At 35.2% G+C, this 19,567-nt stretch overlaps 2 protein-coding genes across 4 annotated transcripts in view; one reads left to right on the top strand and one right to left on the bottom strand.

The window, feature by feature from the left end:
• The window catches only part of Pdlim5 (PDZ and LIM domain 5), a 595,024-nt gene that overhangs the window by 259,406 nt on the left and 316,051 nt on the right, over positions 1–19,567 (bottom strand). The window lies entirely within an intron of this gene.
• Positions 4,183–19,567, top strand: part of Hpgds (hematopoietic prostaglandin D synthase) — a 78,534-nt gene continuing 63,149 nt past the window's right edge. For all 3 annotated transcript variants that reach the window (XM_076864190.2, XM_076864193.2, XM_076864191.2), the window contains exon 1: positions 4,183–4,315. The gene's annotated coding sequence lies outside the window, so the exon portion shown is untranslated. The remainder of the gene's footprint in view (positions 4,316–19,567) is intronic.

Below are 19,567 nucleotides of genomic sequence, written 5' to 3' on the forward strand. Positions count from 1 at the left end.
CAGCATTTGACAGTCTTTTCAAGTTTGGCCATTGTAGTGGGCATGTATTGTATTTCACTGTTGTTTAAATTTCCACTTCTCTAGTGATTAATAGCATTAATCACCTTTTCTTTTGCAATTGACCATTTATATCTTCCTTTGTGAAATGTCTGTTCACATATATTGCCCACTTAAAAGTACTTAGTTGTGAAGCTTTGGGCAAGATGGCTAATTAGGGGCACAAGATCCCCACACAAAGAATAAACAGCTACTACTCAGCTACAGTTTTCAAGGGAGAGTGATAGAATACAGTGCAGATGTAATGGGGGAAATGAAGAAATGGTCTGGAGAAAAAGGAAATGAAGAAGAGCCTTGCATCCATTGAGCAAATACCTCAGTCTAAACTCAGTTTTTCTACCAAGGGGAAAAGGTAACGAAAAAAGAGAACCCTGTTCATGTAATATTCTCCCTGACCCAAGTTTCTGACATGTAGTGCCATTTTCAGACCAATGTCAACCTCACCTGTCCACGCATGACTCACTCTTCTAGTACTGATCCACCAGATGTGCAAATATCAATGCAGTGACACAAGAAGAATGAAAAAACAGGGTACTATGACAGCTCCAGAAGAAAACAGTAACTTTCTGGTGACAGACATAAAAGACATGAAATTGAATGAATGCCTGGAAAAGAATTTGAAAGAATGATTCTAGGGAAACTTAATGAGATATAAGAGATTGTAAAGGCAATTTGTTATAATTAGAAAAATGATTCATGATAAGAATAAAAAATTTAGCAAAGAGATGGAGATCATAAAAAAATTAAATATAAATCTTGGAATTAAAGAACTTAATAAGAATAAATATAGATAGATAGACAGTCTAAATGACATCAGACTGCATCAAGCAGAGGGGAGAATTTCTGAACTTGAACACAAGTCTTTTGAAATAGCCCAGTAAAATATAAAAACAAAAATCAAAACAAAATAAAACCCCAAATATTTATGGGACACCATTAAACAAATATCTGAATTATAAGAGTTTCAAGGAAATGGCATAGAAAACCTATTCAATTAAATAACAGCAGAAAATTTTCCAAATATTCAGGACATCCAGATCCAGGAAGCCCACCCAAAGGATCCCAAATGGATATGACTCAAGAAAATTCTTTTTGTGGCATATGAGTCAAATTGTCCAAAGTTCAAGACAAAGAGAGAATTCTAAAAATAGCAAAAGAAAAGTGCCAAGTCTATTTAAGGGAATCCCAATTAGACTAACAGAAAATTTCTGAACAGAAATCTTGTAGTCCAGGAGGGAATGAGATGACATATTCAAAGTTCTGAAGACAAACAAACACCAAGGTACTATACCCAGAAAATTTATCCTTCAGAAATGACCTAGAAACAATTACCTTTCAAAACAAGCAAAATCTGAGAAAACTTATTATCACCAGTTACTGACCTTATAAAAATGCTTAAAGGAAGTGAAAGATAACCATCATCATGAAAACACATAAAAGTATAGATCCCACTAGAAGATCATCTACACTATAGAGGAAAAAAAAAGAATTAAACATTTTCAATATAGAAATCCACCAAACTACAAAGATAAATGGAGTGTGGGGAGGGGACAGGGGATTAGCAAGGATGGTGGAATGTGATGGACATCATTATACAAAGTACATGTATGAAGACACAAATTGGAATCAACCTACTTTATATACAACCAGAGATATGAAAAATTGTGAAATAATAATAATAATAATACGTGAAATAAGAATTGTAATGAATTCTGCTGTCATTTATTTTTTAAAAAATCAATAAAAATAATAAAAGTTTAAATTTCAAAAACAAGGTGCCAGAAACTTGATTTATATTCATAAATTCTCATATTATGGTTATGCATTTATTGTTGGGGATATTAACAAAACCCCAACAATAGGCTATGTGAATCCCATTTAATGAAGTCCCAAAAGAGATATTTTAATTTCCAATGCTAGTTGTACTTTTCCTAAACAATCAGGAAAATTAAAATTTATGGACACCAAGTTTTAAATCCATCATATTTCTTTCTAGAAAGCAAAGAATTTGTGGCTTAATTCCAGTATTTGTGTAAGAACTTACAATTTCCAGTAAATCAGCTTCACCTTTGCCTTCATCCCACTATCCCATATTTTCTTGTCACGATTTTATTTTTCTATTTATTTTATATTCCGTGGTGTGCTCTTCTACTATTGTCAATTATTTTTAATGATACCTTACATGGATATATACACATAATTAAATTGCTTTTCATTATCACAAATCTCTAAGACAATTATTATGTCCATTATGAACTAGTTTTAGAGAGCAATGCATTCTTATTTCAGAAATGAACTTATTTCAGTAACAGTAAGTAGTTGATTAAAAAAAAGAGAGAGCCTTAACTTAGTTCTCCAGTTTAAAAAAAAGAAAAATCCTTCAGGAAATAGAAAGGTCAAGCAGATTGTGAGTGATGCATTCCTTTTCATTTCCACTTTCCACCTCCAGCTGCAAATACCTAGAACTACTACTCCATCATTAGCACAACCTGCTCTTCTCCACGTGCCTTATTGCAACTCTGGTGTTCTCTAGCTGCCAAGGGAGTGATGACTGTGATTCTTTGAATCTTTTCTACTTCTTACATCTCCCAGATCTTTATCCACCCCGTCTCTTATGGAAAGGAATCCTGGTTCTTAGGGGCTTATGCAACTCAGTTAATTTTCTTTATTAGCTCACTTTATTTATCACTTGAACAATCTCTTATGTTTATCAAAACTTTGGCACCTGACAGCTTTCTCCCTGCCCAATTGCTATCCTGGAAGATGCTTTCAATATCCATGATTTCCTTTCAATTCTTGACTCTTTCCTCATGGCCTTTCTTACTCTCAGCTCTCCCCACAGCCACACTATGGATATTTTAATCCACAAAATCCACAGAATTATTGATATTCCAAATCAATAGCTTAGGCATTGAGCACTCTCACTACCGTCTTTCCTCTTCCTGGCTTACTTCTTCAAGTTCTCTCACTTTAACACTCTTCTGACTTTAGTAGACCCTTCAATAAGAATCCAGTCTCCCTTTTTATATCTTCAGCCTACCTTTAATACTATTCATCACATATCTTCCATGGTCCATAATCCTAAGAATAATTTTGTCAGTGCTATGAACTGTCTCTGCCTTATCATTTCTGTCTCATGAAAACTAATGTATTAAAATAATCAACCCCAAATTTTAACTTTTGCAATATGATTGATGTATGTACATTCCATGTATGTATTATATATCAAAATGCATTCTACTGTCATGTATGACTAATAAATAAATAAATAAATAAATTTTAACTTTTATATATTTATATCTGAAAACAGTAATTTTGGAGAAAAATCACAAATCAGAGCCTACCATTTCATCAGAAAGTTATGAACACCAACTTCAACTGGGCTTTCACTATGGTTCCAAATCCTGGTTATGCTTTCTTAGGTTACTTGCTTTTTTATTTGCTTAACTGGTTCACATTTTATCTGGAGTACTTCATGCCTTAGGCTGCTATTGCATTTCCCTTTCAGCCCAGATAAAATCACAACAATCAACTCGCCAGTACCTCCCCATCTCCTCCTTCTTGCCTGGTGCGTCTGAGGAATTATCCAAAGTACATGTATGAAGACACGAATTGGTTTGAATATACTTTGTATACAATCCGAAATGTGAAAAATTGTGCTCTCTATGTGTAATAAGAATTGTAATGCATTCTGCTGTCATATATAATAAAAAATTAATTTAAAAAAAGAAAACCCCTTTTTCTTGTCTTGATCAGTTTTCTACCCATGCTCAGAAATCCTTTTAGCCTTTTAAGAACCCTACAGAATGAACTTACTCTCCTCCCTACTGTATCTTCAGCCTCTTAGTTCTTAATGAGGGTTTCGGATCAACATTTCAAATTGATCTGTGAGAAAGTCCAATTAAAAAAAAAAATTCCTTCCCTTGACTGCTTCGTTCATTTTAACATGAACATTTTTGGTGTCATTAACAGTCTCACTCTGAGTAAAAAGTGGAAACCATTTTTGAGGTACATCATTATTACTTCCCTGCAAATTTCAACCCTATTGCATTGTTAAAATATTTTCAAGGTTAACTAATGCTCTCCTGCCAGCAGGTGGCTCTGTATCAAAAAGGGAAAAGACAATCGAAAATGAAACTCGTGTCTAAAATGGGACCCAGGTCTCATTCCCTGATACTTACTGTGTTTATATCTTAACCGTTACCGCAGGAAAGCTGTTTAGTATACAGAGAGGAAGAGGATATCTACAAAGGAACAAGTAAGTAAAACATTAAAAATAATTCTTTTAAGGAGATTTCAAATAAGCTTCAGATCTGTAACTAGAAATTTTTGTTTTGTTTTATTTTAAATTAATATTGCCAAAAATTTAAGAGATGGAAAAAATGGTAAGAACATTGAAAAGAACTTTTATTTTACAATGATTTTCTGTGGCTACAGTGGAAAGATCACTTCTATGTCTAATATATACATTTATTATAAAATATTGAAAAACAGTCCCTTTGACCAACATGGCACTAAAAGTGAAGCAAGCAGTTCTGTGACATTGATGTGGCCAAGGTCAACACTCTGAGCAGGCCTGATAGGGAGGGGAAGGCATTTGGTCAACTCATTCCTGATTATGATGCTTTGATGTTGCCAACAAAATTGGAAACATCTAAACACAGTCCAGTTGGTTAATTCTAACTATATGTTATTTTACCATAAAAATATTAATAAAACCAATATCTATGCACACCACCCACCCTGACAAATAGAACACAACCTTTCTTTTATTAAAATGCTTTCTTAGTAAATTATAAATATTAGTGGGATCCATGGTGAAATATTCAAATATGCACATAAAATTAGCTTCAATTCATTCCCCAGTACTTCACTCCTCCCTTTCCCTATTCCCCTCCCTCTACTCTTTGATCTTTTTTCTGTTTATTTATATGTATATATATTTTTCACCAGTGCATTAAAATTTTGCATAAAGTGGGATTTATTATGATAATTTATACATGCATATAGCATAATGTGGCTGATTTTATTCCCCAGTTCTTACTCTTTCCTTCCTTCCCTCCAACCCCCTTAATTCTCTACTTACCTTCTACTGATCTTCATCTAACTCTTGAAGACTGTGTGAACATTTCCTTTATTCCCAGAGATAATATTGTTCTTATTTCTGTGTTTATAATTATTTCATTTGTTTTTGTGTCCTTATAGTATTTCTATATATATCTTTATAAATATAGTTTTGATATGTATGTGTACATATATAGAGAGATATATGATCCCTAAATATAGTGCTTCTTTTTTCTTTTTCTTTTTTTCCTTTTTTTTTTTTTTTTTTTTTGCACTGCTGGGGATTGAACCCAGGGACACTCTACCACTAAGCTATATTCCTAGCCCTTTTTATTTTTTATTTTAGATAGGGTCTGATTAAGTTGCTGAGGCTGAGCTCAAACTTGGGACCCGCCTACCCTCAGCCTCATGAGTTGCTGGGATTATAGATGTGTACTACCATTCCTAAAAATATTACTTAGTTTTATTGTAAATGATACTGTACTATATGCATTCTTTTGTGATGCACTTTATCAACTACCTTTATATTTATGAGTGTCATCCATTTTGAGACATATATTCTAATACATAAATACCATTATGTATTTTGAATCATCACACTAGGTAAAGAAATCACACCAACTGAAATGCAGCCAAAGGCAAAGGGACTGTAAAATGGATACTGGAGAAAGAAGTCATACATACAAAATTTGGCCTTTAATCAGTTGCATAAGTGAGGGTTTTACTAGTTACCCATATTTCATCTTGCCTTATCATGTATGTTAGAGGTATATGTAACCCATTACATTTTTTTCTTTCTTCCTTCCCTCTAACTTTACATAGTGGGTAGTAGTTAACTTTATAGATGATTCTATTTAGTACAAGGTATCAGTCTGAGATTATGAATGAAACTAGTAGAGGAATAAACTCTCACAAACTGCAAAGGTTATGAGATTTACCCTCTTGCCAGTAAACAAATTGGGCTCCCCTCCCTGCCCTAGTTTCAAGAATGCAGGATGCAGTTTCAAGGATGCATCTCTGAAACCTGGGTCAGAGACGACAAACAGTTTATTACTCACGCCAATGTCAATAGCCAGTGAATGGCATTTGAAGTGCCAGTTCCCTGACAATCAATTCTTATAGGGCAACTCAAAGAGGGCGAGATGGTTCGTGCACATGGAATGGATTGTGTTATAGGAAAGAAACCCTAAGCTTAGTGAAACCTAAGTTTTCATGTTGAAAAGAACATATGCCTAATCTTTGCCCCAGAAGAGACTCATTGCTATCTTCCAAGATTGTTCATTATATAAACATTCTCAAGAAGAATGACATCAGAGATTTGAGATACTGCTAAATTCAGACCCCTGCTGTTGGTGTGTGGCAGGCATGTAGGAAAAACTAATAAACATTTAATATCTGATTCTAAATTTTTAAGGAGACAATTATATTGAGTATAGTTTTACTGTTTTTACAAATGAGTTTTTATATAATTTGTGATGTAAAAGGGGACTTTTTTGCTTTTGCAAAAATATCATGTTTAACATTGGCTTCAGAGGAAGTATTATTAATATATATCTGGATAAAGAATGTGTTCCCAAAACACAGAGTTTGAGGAGAACTTCTGACCACAGATTTTCTAAGATCTTGTCTGACTTCTCTAGTTATTAACCATTACAGAACCCTGGGGGAGATTACTTGATCTACTTGGGATATATATATATAGCAACTTAAGTTCCCAAAGTCATTACTATTATAGGTATGGAAAGTTCTTACAATCCAAAGTTAAGCATAATATTTTTGCATAAGCAAAAATATCCCATATTATTTCATAAACTTATTTGTAAAAACAATAAAACTAAGCACTAAAACTATAAAATAATATAACTGTCTCCTTAAAATTTAGAATTGCACACTAAATGCTTATTAATTTTTCCTGCATACACATGCTTCCTTGCTTGATCTCTTCAGTCAAGAAGAATGGATCTACAGAGATAAATTCTTATGCTCAGGGACATGGTTAGGTTTTATCTTCTCTTCTTTCAAGAGAATGATAAAAACTTAAATACAGGCAAACTAAAGATAAAACACATGTTTCTCGTTGCTGGGAGTCAGTCTCAAGCCTCATTTTTATTGGCAGTTGTAAGATTTTTGAAAATGTACTGATCCAGCTTTCCTGGAAACAGTGATCCAGCTATAGGATGATAAAATATTGAGACATAAATTACCAGCATATCCTCTTGAATGATGAATAAACCCATATTTAATTATGTCTAAAAGTCCTATAAAGCTGAACTGCTCTTAGGGGCTGATAAAAATGAGCCACATTTATTCTTAAATGAAGTAGAGCATAATGTTTCCCCCTTCTGTAGAAAAAAATGTAGTGGTATAAGTAAAATTCCCAAGCACTAACCATCATTTATCAAAAAAAGTTACAAAAACAAAAACAAGCACATGGAAGTCTACTTGGGTGCAAATATCACGGGATTTTTGAGTTATAGTCTATTCTTCTTTGCTACTTTGCAAACCTGCAGTGTACTCATTGCTGGCAGATGGTAAAGAGTTTTATGTCTTAAGAGATAACCAGGGAAGGAGATTCTACAGTGCCTCTCAGGAATTGCTCAGTATTTTACAACTCTTGCTGTCAGGAAACAGTTTTGCATATTTAACCTAACTCCCACAAGCCAACATTTAGACCCATTTCCTTTGGTTAGTCCTCAGTGGAGATGAAGAACAGCTGGCCGCCATCTGCATAATATTCCTTTATAAATTAGAAGGATGAAGTCATCCCACTGACTTCTGTTCTACCGGATAATGATCACATTCATTTAGCCTGTCTTCATATCACCTATTTTCAAGCCATTAATCATTTTAATTCATGCCTGTAAGTTCTGTTTTTCATATTTCTCATAAATTATGTACAAGACATTTTAATGTTCATATAAGAGTTAAGAGTAATATCTTTTTCTCTGCTGCATCTATGTTCATAAGATACTGGTATCATATTCTATCTTTAAGCAATACTATATGTATTTCTACTGTATCGTTTATCTATGTTCTCTGTGATTACTATCTTATTCTCAGCTAAGCCACACATCTTAATTATGTGTATTTTCTTCTTCATCTGTACTGGGTCACTTTATGAACATAGATTTCATTGCTAAATTGAGTTAAACTGAGTTCTGTTTTTTCTGACGAGGCCCCAAACCCATTGTTCAGTGACAAATATCTTACTTCTATTTGAAATTACTTATGATTTTAATTTTATGCTCTACATTTCATTAATATAATCATCAAATAAAAAATTTAAAAAATGAACTAAAGTTAACATTGCAAAATATTTGGCCTCCAGTTCAAATTTTACTTTGATGACCCATTCCCCCCTGGGAATATATTTCCATAATAGCATCAGTTAGGCTACCTTTAGGGGCAATTCATACATATTCCCTTTGGGGTGTTAATATAAATTATTGCTGTAATGAGTTCACTGCTTATCTCTGCAAATAGGTCAGAAATGGCTCACTCTTAGCTTTCGCCATTTGGTGTTAGTGTATGCTGGCTTGTTCCACAGCAGTTTTTTGTTTGTTAGGTTGGGTTTTGTTGTTGTTGTTTTGAGAAAAAGGAAAAAAGAAGTTTTATTGATTTGCTAGCAAATGAGAAGGCAATAGACTCATGTCTCAGAGGCTGTTGAAATTCTATCAGGTGTAGCCGAGAGCTTTTAAACAGAGGACACAAAGGCTGATTTCCAGGTGTGCATACCAGCAGTCATAATTCATATACAAATGGTAGCCTTAAAAGAGAGCTGTTTCTTAGATCTACTGGTATCAGCTCCCTAGTCTGGATTTCTTCATTCCTGTGGTCAGTGAGCCAAAGGAAGGACAGATCATTTGGCCTAGGATGGGAAGAATGTTAATGGTTTCAGAGGTCTCGATCCACAGAATTGAGAGGGAAGAAGCAGAGGGGGAAGCAGCACACATGATGATTAGGAAGGAGAGCAAACTTAGGAGAGCCACAGCATACTTTTATTTATTTATTTATTTTTAATTTTTGTAGTTGTAGATGGATACAATACCTTTATTTTATTTATTTATCTCTATGTGATGCTGAGGAGCCAATGCAGGGCCTCCTACGTGCTAGGCAAGCGCTCTTCCACTGAGTTACAACCCCAGCCCCCACAACATACTTTTTTTAAAAAATATTTTTTAAGTTGTAGATTGACACACAATATCTTTATTTATTTTTATGTGGTGCTGAGGATCGAACCTAGTGCCTCATACATGCAAGGCAAGCACTTTACCACTGAGCTGTAGCCCCAGCCCCTCCACAACATACTTTTATAGGATTGTCTCATTGCTTCTTTTGTATTCCACCAAATTGTAGCTGTGATCTGTCTCCTACAAAGTTCTTCCCAATATCTAAGAAAGTGATACGTGCAGGAGACTTGCTTATACTCTTACTAGGAACTGACTGAAAGAAGGTGCTGTCCAGCATGCCAGATTGTACTGTGCTGGGTCTCAATTTCCATTCCAGCAGTGATCGTATTCAAGTCAAGATAAATTATGCCTGCTTTACCATTCTGTCATTCTGGTCTGCAACAACTTTAGATGGGTCTCACAGGACTTTTTTTTTCTTCCACAAAGACATGCTGCTTATTATTCTGTTGTTCCTAAAGTGTTTGCCAACTGGTTTTTAAATTATTACATTTAGCTACTTGGAGGGAAGAGAAGTTGAACCTTTAAGTCTACAATTTCTAAGGAGTCCGAAAGGAACAGATGTTAAACTTTACAATTTCTAAAGGGCTTTTCTCTTTTGTAAAAAGGCACTGCATTGACTCTTGACAGAATTTACATTTAATGAAGAAATACTAAATAAGATTGTCATTTAAAAAGCCAAGGCAATAAATCAATTCTTGAGATTGTCTTTTTTTTTTAAGAGAGAGAGAGAGAGAGAGAGAGAGAGAGAGAGAGAGAGAGAGAGAGAGAATTTTCATATTTATTTTTTAGTTTTTGGCCCACACAACATCTTTGTTTGTATTTGGTGCTGAGGATCGAACCCGGGCTGCACGCATGCCAGGCGAGCGCGCTACCGCTTGAGCCATATCCCCAGCCCCTAGAGATTGTCTTTTAAAAAACATGTATATAACCACATAGTATGAAAATTTCCTTTGTAGTTTTCCATTTTCTTCCAAAAGAGAGAATGTCCTGTTTTAAGCTGCTCATGCATTAAGTATTAGTTCCTTGTGGCTCTGAATCCAAAAATAGCCTGCATCTTCTAATGTTTATTCAGAAAAACATTTCAGAGAACGACTTAAAACAGTTTCTATTTTTTAATTTATTTATTTTTATGTGGTGCTGAGGATGGAACTCAGGGCCCCGCACATGCTAGGCGAGTGTTCTACCGCTAAGCCCCAGCCCCAGCCCCTTAAAACAGTTTATAAATTGAATATTATTGAATTAAAAATTGAAACAATGATTTGAAGGTAGAAGTTTTTCACTAAGATATGTCTTGTTTGAAGTTACATAGTTCCTTTATAAAATTAGAAATAATTCACATTGGTGATTTTCTAAATTGTTAGCTTATCTTCTAAAATATTTTTCATTCATCATTTGAAAAAGACTTTCCATGCACCTTCTATGGAGAGGTACTATTCTATCTTCTTGAAATATATTAGTAAACAAAGTATACCAAGACCTACTCTTAAGGAGCTTACAGTCTAGTGAGAGGAAACAGAAAAGAAAAAAAAAGCATAATAGCTAGATTCAGTAATGTTTTAGAAGGTGATATGCACCATGGAAAGAGAAAAAAAAATAGAAGAAAAGTAAAGTCCGGAATGCAAAGATGAGGGAAGAAGACTGAGAGCTTTGTAGTACTAAGACTTGAGTGATCCTTCAAGCATGGGAGAAGATGGCCAAGATGGGGAGGAGTACTCCAGATAAAGGGAACAGCCATGCAGAGGCTCTGATGAGACCTTGCCTTGCATGTTCAAGAGTACCAATATATTTGGAGCATGATAAAGCATGGAGGAAAAATTCAGGGAGGTAATGAGAGGTCAGGTCACCAGGGGTCCTACAGGCCACTGTAAAGACTTTGGTTTTTACTCACTGAAATGAAGGAGAGGGCACTGAAGGGTTTTTGTTTTTCTGGTTCTGGGGATTGAACCCAGGGCTTGGTGAATGGTAGACAAGTGCTCTACCATTGAGTTACACCCACAACTTGGGCAGTCGAGGCTTTTAAACAGAGGGATAACATGATCTGAACATTTACTTTGAAAGGATTGTCTGGTTCTTCTAATAAAAATAGATTGTATGGCATCAGGAGTGAAAGAAAGGAGACCTCTAAGAGGGCTATTGAATAGTTCAAGTGAGAAAGGATGGTATCTCAGTAAAGGCAGGGGACAGCCAGGTGCGGTGGTGCATGCCTGTAAATCCCAGCATTTTAGGAGGCTAAGACAGGAGGATTGCAAGTTCAAAACCAGCCTCAGCAAAAGCAAGGCACTAAGCAACTCAGGAAATCCTGTCTCTAAATAAATTACACAATAGGGCTGTGGATGTGGCTCAGTGGTTGAGTGTCCCTGAATTTAATCCCTGGTATCCTGCCTCGCACCACCCCACCCCACCCCCCCCAGCAAAAAAAAAAAAAAAAGGCAGGGGGACAAATGGACTAAATAGACTTTGTTGTTTTGTTTTGATGGTGGGTCACAAGATTTCTGGATGCATTTGATGTGTAAGATTAGGGAAAGAATGACCCTGGGCTTTTGGAATCAAGATACATATAAGAAAATTTATAATGAGCTTCAAGTTCAGGAGAGTAGACTAGAGTGGACATGAACATTTTAGAGTCGTTGGCTTATGGACTTTTGCACATATGCCCACAATATGCTATATCCAATTTACGCCCAGGAAGTTGGATGAGATTGTAGAACAACTGACTATGGGAAAAAAAAGAGGTTCAAGGACTGAGCCATATAAGTCAATATTTTCAGGTTGGAGTGAAGAGAACTTAAAATAAATAAGTAAATGAAATTAAATAAAAAGGAAATTGAAAGAGAGAGAGAAAACCAAGCATGTAGCCAAGTGGAAAACATATCAATAAGGAAAGATTAATCAATTATGTTAAACCCTGCTGACAGATCCAGTAAGATGAAGGCAGAATTGACCACTGGGTTTAGTAACTGCGAAAATGATTAATGAACTTTATAATAAACTTTTCATGGGATGGTGGGTGAAAGCGTAATTTTGTAACATTTAATGGATTAAAGAGAATGAAAGGAAAGGAATCAGTGAACATAGCACAGATAATTCTTTTGAGGAAATTTGTTAGAAATGAGAGGGGAAAAAAAGGGATAGTAGTTTTCAGAGGAAGTAAGGTTTAAAGAGGTTATTTTTAACATAGGAAGCAGAGAAGCATGTTTGGGTACTCCTATGGTTTGGATAAGTGTCCCCCAAAGACCCATGTGTTAAAGGCTTTGTCCACAGGGTTGTTCAGTTGAGAAGTGGTGGAATCATTTGGAGGTGGGCCTTAGTGGTCCTTGGGGCGGGCTCTTGAAGGGCATTGTGGGACCCTGGCCCCTTTCTCTTCCCTTTTGCTTCCTGGCTGAATGAGTGGTTTTGATTCCTCACACACACCTGTAAAGAAATAATAGTAATAAAGGGGACACAGAGACAAGGTGCAGAGGCAGGGAAGGTGGCAGAGTGGCTCTAACACCGAGGCTTCTCAGGGCATTGCCATACCAGATAGACATTGCACATACATTAGCTATATTATTAGATCCTAAGAGAGATTACAGGGTGCCCGTTAGCCCCCGGGAATTTGCTCACCAGGGGAACACTTCCCTGTATATTTCCACAGTCAGAATCCCTACGTCTCACCTTTTTTGTTTTTTATGACCTTTTTTTTTTTTTTAAGAGAGAAAGAGAGAGAGAGAGAGAGAGAGAGAGAGAGAGAGAGAGAGAGAGAGAGAGAGAATTTTTTAATATTCATTTTTCTTTAGTATTCGGCGGACACAACATCTTTGTTTGTATGTGGTGCTGAGGATTGAACCCAGGCAGCACGCGTACCAGGCGAGTGCGCTACCACTTGAGCTACATTCCCAGCCCCCATGACCTTTTTTTAAAAAAAAAAAAAAATTATTTTTTAGTTATAGGCGGACACAATATCTTTATTTTACTTCATGTGATTCTGAGGACAGAACCCAGTGCCTTATGCATGCTAGGGCCAGCGCTCTACTTCTGTGCCCTAACCCCAGACCTTTTATGGCCTTTTTGATGAATAATATTTATTTTCTCTTAAATGTTGGCGGGGACAAAAATGTAGGGTAAACATTGGCAACAGCAAGCACAACATAATAATCTCAATATTAATAAACATCTAACTGTGAATAATTGCTTGACCCAGGTAAATTTGGGTAGCCACAAAGTTAGCCAATCCAATAAGTCTAAACCTCCATCATCTTGTTGGACCTGTTTAATGATGTCTAAACCTCCATCATCTTGTTGGACCTGTTTAATGATGTCTTTAAGGTATTTTATCTCCTTAGAAACAGAATTACTGTTATCATTTAAATTAAAGCAACACATATTATTAAGCTCCTGACATCCTTTATGATGTAATAATAGCAAATAATTAATTGGGGCCTGATTGTCAAGTATGGCTTGATGATGTTGTTTTTGTTCTTCATTAAGCGTATTAATTGCCATGGAGGTATGATTAATATTTTTTTTTACCATAGCACAGGTTTTGTAAACCCCGACAAGTAGTCCAAGGATACCCACTAAGGAAAGTATCAAAGCATCAAATTTTGTCTTAGAGAGAAGGCTCACTGAATCATTACAGTTTTTAACAAGGAGAATAGACCTTTTATGGATGCATTGTGCAGGATGGTGGCCTATTAAATCCTGTGGGGATGGTAAGAACACAGTTAGCCTGTTAAGACAACAATGGGTACCATGAGACATGTGTGTAGGTGTATAACAATTTTAACCAAGTGAACCCAGATATTTTAATGGGTTTTAGAAGTCAAGAATTCTGACTGTACTGAATTTCCACAGCTGGGGAACAACAGAACAACATTATTGTTAAAACCAAAGCATTTACAGAGTTTTGTGTGAGTTTAGCAATCAGCAGTAGCTAAGCTTTCTGAAGTACATTTTAACCCCATTTGAGCCAATAGCTGTTGAGCCGAGACTATTAATGATTTTGTATCCCCCCAAGTCTCTGGAAGACTAGTAGCTTAGGATCCTCTTTTCATGGTTTCTTCTCTTTCAAGGACAGTGGTCATTGTCCTCTTGTTTGGTGGGACTCTCTTCATCCAGGATCTAATGAAACTTGGGGATCAGGTTGTAAAGTCCCTGATGTCCTTTTATAATTGATAGGTCTCGCACACCAAGCTGGAATCCAGACTGGACCTGTTGGTGTAAGCATAGCAGTCTGTTCTTTTCCCCAGGTGATCAGAGGCACAGGGTCTTGTCATGTTGGGTCTGGTGAAACCCTAATATTAAAAAAAAATTACATAATTTTTTTTTTGTAATGGCTGTTTAAGAATAAAATGTCTATCCAAAGCAGATGACTGATTGTGACTAAAAACTTTGTATTGTTATGTTGAGTGCATTAACTATAAATAAATAACATTTAAGGCATTATTAATATGAGAGAGGCTAGGTCCCCTTTTTTGTTTTTGTTTTAAAAGGAAGGTTTTAAGAGTATGATGCTCATTTAACCAAAGCTTGTCCAGTAGAATTATGAGGAATACCATGATTCAAAATTATATTTCATTGAGAATAAATTTGTGCAAAAGCATGAGATGTATATGCAGGGGCATTATCTGTTTTAAAACAAATAGGCCTGCCCATGGTGGCAAAACAAAGCAATAAATGAGAAATGTAAGCAGATATCTTATCAGACCTATGGGCACTAGCCCAAATGAACCCAGAATAAGTATCAATGGAAACATGAAGAAAGGAGTAAGGATGAAAAGGAGGGAAATGGGTAACATCCATTGCCAAAGTGCATTAGAATGTAGGCCTCATGGATTTATAGATTTTTACAAAGGAGCCTGGAGAGGGTACACAATGAGAACAGCTGTTGACTATAGCATGAGCCTGTGGAGAAGAGATGGAAAACATTTATATTAGTGATGGAGCATTTTGATTAAAAAAAAAATCCATGGGATTTTACAGGACCTGAAAATAAAGGACAAAGGGATTTCACAGCTTCATCTGTATGAGCGTTACCTTTCATTAAAGGTCCAGGAATCTTGGTGTGGCTGCATATATGAGTGAGGAAGACAGGAGATGTACGACGCTGTAAAAGAGTTTGAAGGGTTAAAAAAAAGAGACAGTAAATTGGAATCCAAACAAGGGCATAACACAGTTCTAAAGATATGAGGAACAAGTTTAGTTATATATTGAGAATCTGTAATAATGTTTAAAGTAGTAGAAATTAGTCTTAGTTAACTCAGCTTGCTGTGGACAGATTTGAGGCAGGGTATAATAGTCAGTCCATTTATCATTTATGAGAACGGATATTACTTTTTAAAAAATTTACTTTTATCTGTATACACTTTTAAACCATCTACAAGAGGAATGGTAGAAATTAAGGAAGAAGGATATAATTAAGGACCTGATATAACAAAGAGAATTGTCCATCATGAGGCATGTGAAAATTAACTGGTGCTAAAATATCTGTTAATACAACTTGATAGTAGAGGAAGAACTATAAGTATTAGAGATACGAAATTTTTTAAATAAGTAAGGCATAAGACATAAATGTCCATTCCTGTTAAGGATAAAATTTTAGTATGACCATCAGTAATTAATTGAGCATACATGTCAATAAAGGGCAAAATATCATAGCCCCCAAAATGAGAACAATTTAATTATTTAACATGCATACATATTAAATATATACATATATAATACATACATATAATTTTTGGTTATAATAGTTACTACTGTTGTACAAGCATAGGTGTTTTAACAAAAATTATTAATTACAATGGCACATTAGATATTGAAAGTTGGTCCATTATTGTTGATAATCCTTTTTAATTTTTTTTATTGGTTGTTCAAAACATTACAAAGCTCTTGCATATCATATTTCATACATTTGATTCAAGTGGGTTATGAACTCCCATTTTTACCCTGTATACAGATTGCAGAATCACATCGGTTACACATCCACATTTTTACATATTGCCATACTAGTGACTGTTGTATTCTGCTATCTTTCCTATCCTCTACTATCCCCCCTTCCCTCCCTCCCATCTTCTCTCTCTACCCCATCTACTGTAATTCATTTCTCTCCTTTGTTTTTTTTTCCCTTTCCCCTCACATCCTCTTATATGTAATTCTGTATAACAATGAGGGTCTCCTTCCATTTCCATGCAATTTCCCTTCTCTCTCCCTTTCCCTCCCACCTCTCATCCCTGTTTAATGTTAATCTTCTTCTCATGCTCTTCCTCCCTGCTCTGTTTTTAGTTGCTCTCCTTATATCAAAGAAGACATTTGGCACTTGTTTTTTAGGGATTGGCTAGCTTCACTTAGCATAATCTGCTCTAATGCCATCCATTTCCCTGCAAATGCCATGATTTTGTCATTTTTTAGTGCTGAGTAATACTTCATTGTGTATAAATGCCACATTTTTAAAATCTATTCATCTATTGAAGGGCATCTAAGTTGGTTCCACAGTCTAGCTATTGTGAATTATGCTGCTATGAACATCGATGTAGCAGTATCCCTATAGTATGCTCTTATAAGGTCTTCAGGGAATAGTCCTAGAAGGGTAATAGCTGGGTCAAATGATGGTTCCATTCCCAGTTTTCCCAGGAATCTCCATACTGCTTTCCAAATTGGCCGCACCAATTTGCAGTCCCACCAGCAATGTACAAGTGAACCCTTTTCCCCACATCCTCGCCAGCACTTGTTGTTATTTGACTTCCTAATGGCTGCCAATCTTACTGGAGTGAGATGGTATCTTAGGGTGGTTTTGATTTGCATTTCTCTGACTGCTAGAGATGGTGAGCATTTTTTCATGTACTTGTTGATTGATTGTAGATCCTCCTCTGAGAAGTGTCTGTTCAGGTCCTTGGCCCATTTGTTGATTGGGTTATTTGTTTTCTTATTGTTTAATTTTTTGAGTTCTTTGTATACTTGGATATTAGGGCTCTATCTGAAGTGTGAGGAGTAAGATTTGTTCCCAGGATGTGGGCTCCCTATTTACCTCTCTTATTGTTTCTCTTGCTGAGAAAAAAATTTTTAGTTTGAGTAAGTCCCATTTGTTGATTCTAGTTATTAACTCATGTGCTATGGGCGTCCTATTAAGGAATTTGGAGCCCGACCCCACAATATGTAGATCAGAGCCAACTTTTTCTTCTATCAGACGCAGAGTCTCTGATTTGATATCAAGCTCCTTGATCCATTTTGAGTTAACTTTTGTGCATGGCGAGAGAAAGGGATTCAGTTTCATTTTGTTGCATATGGATTTCCAGTTTTCCCAGCACCATTTGTTGAAGATGCTATCCTTCCTCCATTGCATGCTTTTAGCCCCTTTATCAAATATAAGATAGTTGTAGTTTTGTGGATTGGTCTCTGTGTCCTCTATTCTGTACCATTGGCCCACCCGCCTGTTTTGGTACCAGTACTATGCTGTTTTTGTTACTATTGCTCTGTAGTACAGTTTGAAATCTGGTATCGCTATACCTCCTGATTCACACTTCCTGCTTAGAGTTGTTTTTGCTATTCTGGGTCTTTCATTTTTCCATATGAATTTCATGATTGCTTTATCTATTTCTACAAGAAATGCCGTTGGGATTTTGATTGACATTGCATTGAACCTATAGAGAACTTTGGGTAATATCACCATTTTGATGGTGTTAGTTCTGCCTATCCATGAACAGGGTATATTTTTCCATCTTCTAAGATCTTCTTCTATTTCTCTCTTTAGGGTTCTGAAGTTTTCATTGTATAAATCTTTCACCTCTTTTGTTCGGTTGATTTCCAAGTTTTATTTATTTATTTATTTATTTATTTATTTATTTATTTATTTATTTGAGGATATTGTGAATGGGGTGGTTTTCCTCATTTCCAGTTCAGAAGATTTGTCGCTGATATACAGGAATGCCTTTGATTTATGCGTGTTGATTTTATATCCTGCCACTTTGCTGAATTCATTTATTAGCTCTAGTAGTTTCTTTGAAGACCCTTTTGTGTCTTCTAGGTATAGGATCATATCATCCGCAAATAGTGATAATTTATGTTCTTCTTTTCCTATCTTAATGCCTTTAATTTCTTTTGTCTGTCTAATTGCTCTGGCCAGTATTTCGAGAACTATATTGAATAGAACCTTTTTAATTTTTTGTAAAGACTGTTTTAAGAAAGGGGTCAGATAAAGGAAGGAGTTAGCATCCTGTTTTTTTAACAGTTGGAAAAATGAGAGATCGGTTTGCTTAGCTGTAATTTTTAATTTTTTTATTTAAGAAACTATACTTATGAAGATTAATTTTATGTATGTTAAATTTAATTAATTTATTTTAATTATAACATAAAAACAAAAGAAGAACATGATTAATAGCATTAATCATCCTTTTCATTGAAGAAAAATTTTAGAAATAATGGATATCCTATTATATTTTAGATAATTTTTGGAAATTAAGACTTTAATGTTTGGTCACCTGGAAAAACCCATAAGCCATAATCTTAAAGACATCTATATTTTTATCTGATAATACTTGATTTGAATTATGTTATTTGGATCCATTTTTTAATTTAAATTTTAGTTGATGAGCACTCACTTGTTTAAATGTCAACTTAATATCAAGTATATAATATATAGATATAAGATAGGCCTGTACAATTGGAAATGCCAGTAGAATCTAACAGCCATGATGGACAATGAAATAAAAGGTTTCATATGGCCAGATATTTGTCCTTGATGGTTATCAGATTTATTTCCAACATAACCATGTTTATATCTTTTTTTAGGAAGTATTAAAAGAAATTTTTGATTGTATTTGAGAATTAACTCTGGAGAAATTGGCCTTTGGATAAAGACAGAATGTCAAAACCTTTATAGTTAGATAAAACAAGACTGATCAGAAAAATACATCAACTTACAGAGAATACTTAACAACTTAGATTGTCTTAACATTAGTTTTTCATCAGGTCAGAGTGTACTTTTAGCTCAGATAAGAGCCAGTTGGAAGCCTGTGAAATTCTTAAGAAAAAACTTTTTTTTTTTTTTTTTTTTTTTTAAAGAAAGCTTGTACATTTAGAATGTTTCTACTTTTGTCTTTCTGTGTTGTAACATTAGGGAGGAACTGGTCAAGAAAGCCAGCTGAACACAGATAAGACAGTCAGTGAAGCAGTTTGGATTTAAAAGGGACACTTTTTTTCTTTTGTCTTAAATGGTTTTTCATAAGCCTAGACAAATCTTGTAGGTCTTGTCATTGTCATTTATATTTTAAATATAAGGCTAG

This window comes from Callospermophilus lateralis, chromosome 8 (genome assembly GCF_048772815.1).
Source record: "Callospermophilus lateralis isolate mCalLat2 chromosome 8, mCalLat2.hap1, whole genome shotgun sequence".
Classification (NCBI taxonomy): domain Eukaryota; kingdom Metazoa; phylum Chordata; class Mammalia; order Rodentia; family Sciuridae; genus Callospermophilus; species Callospermophilus lateralis.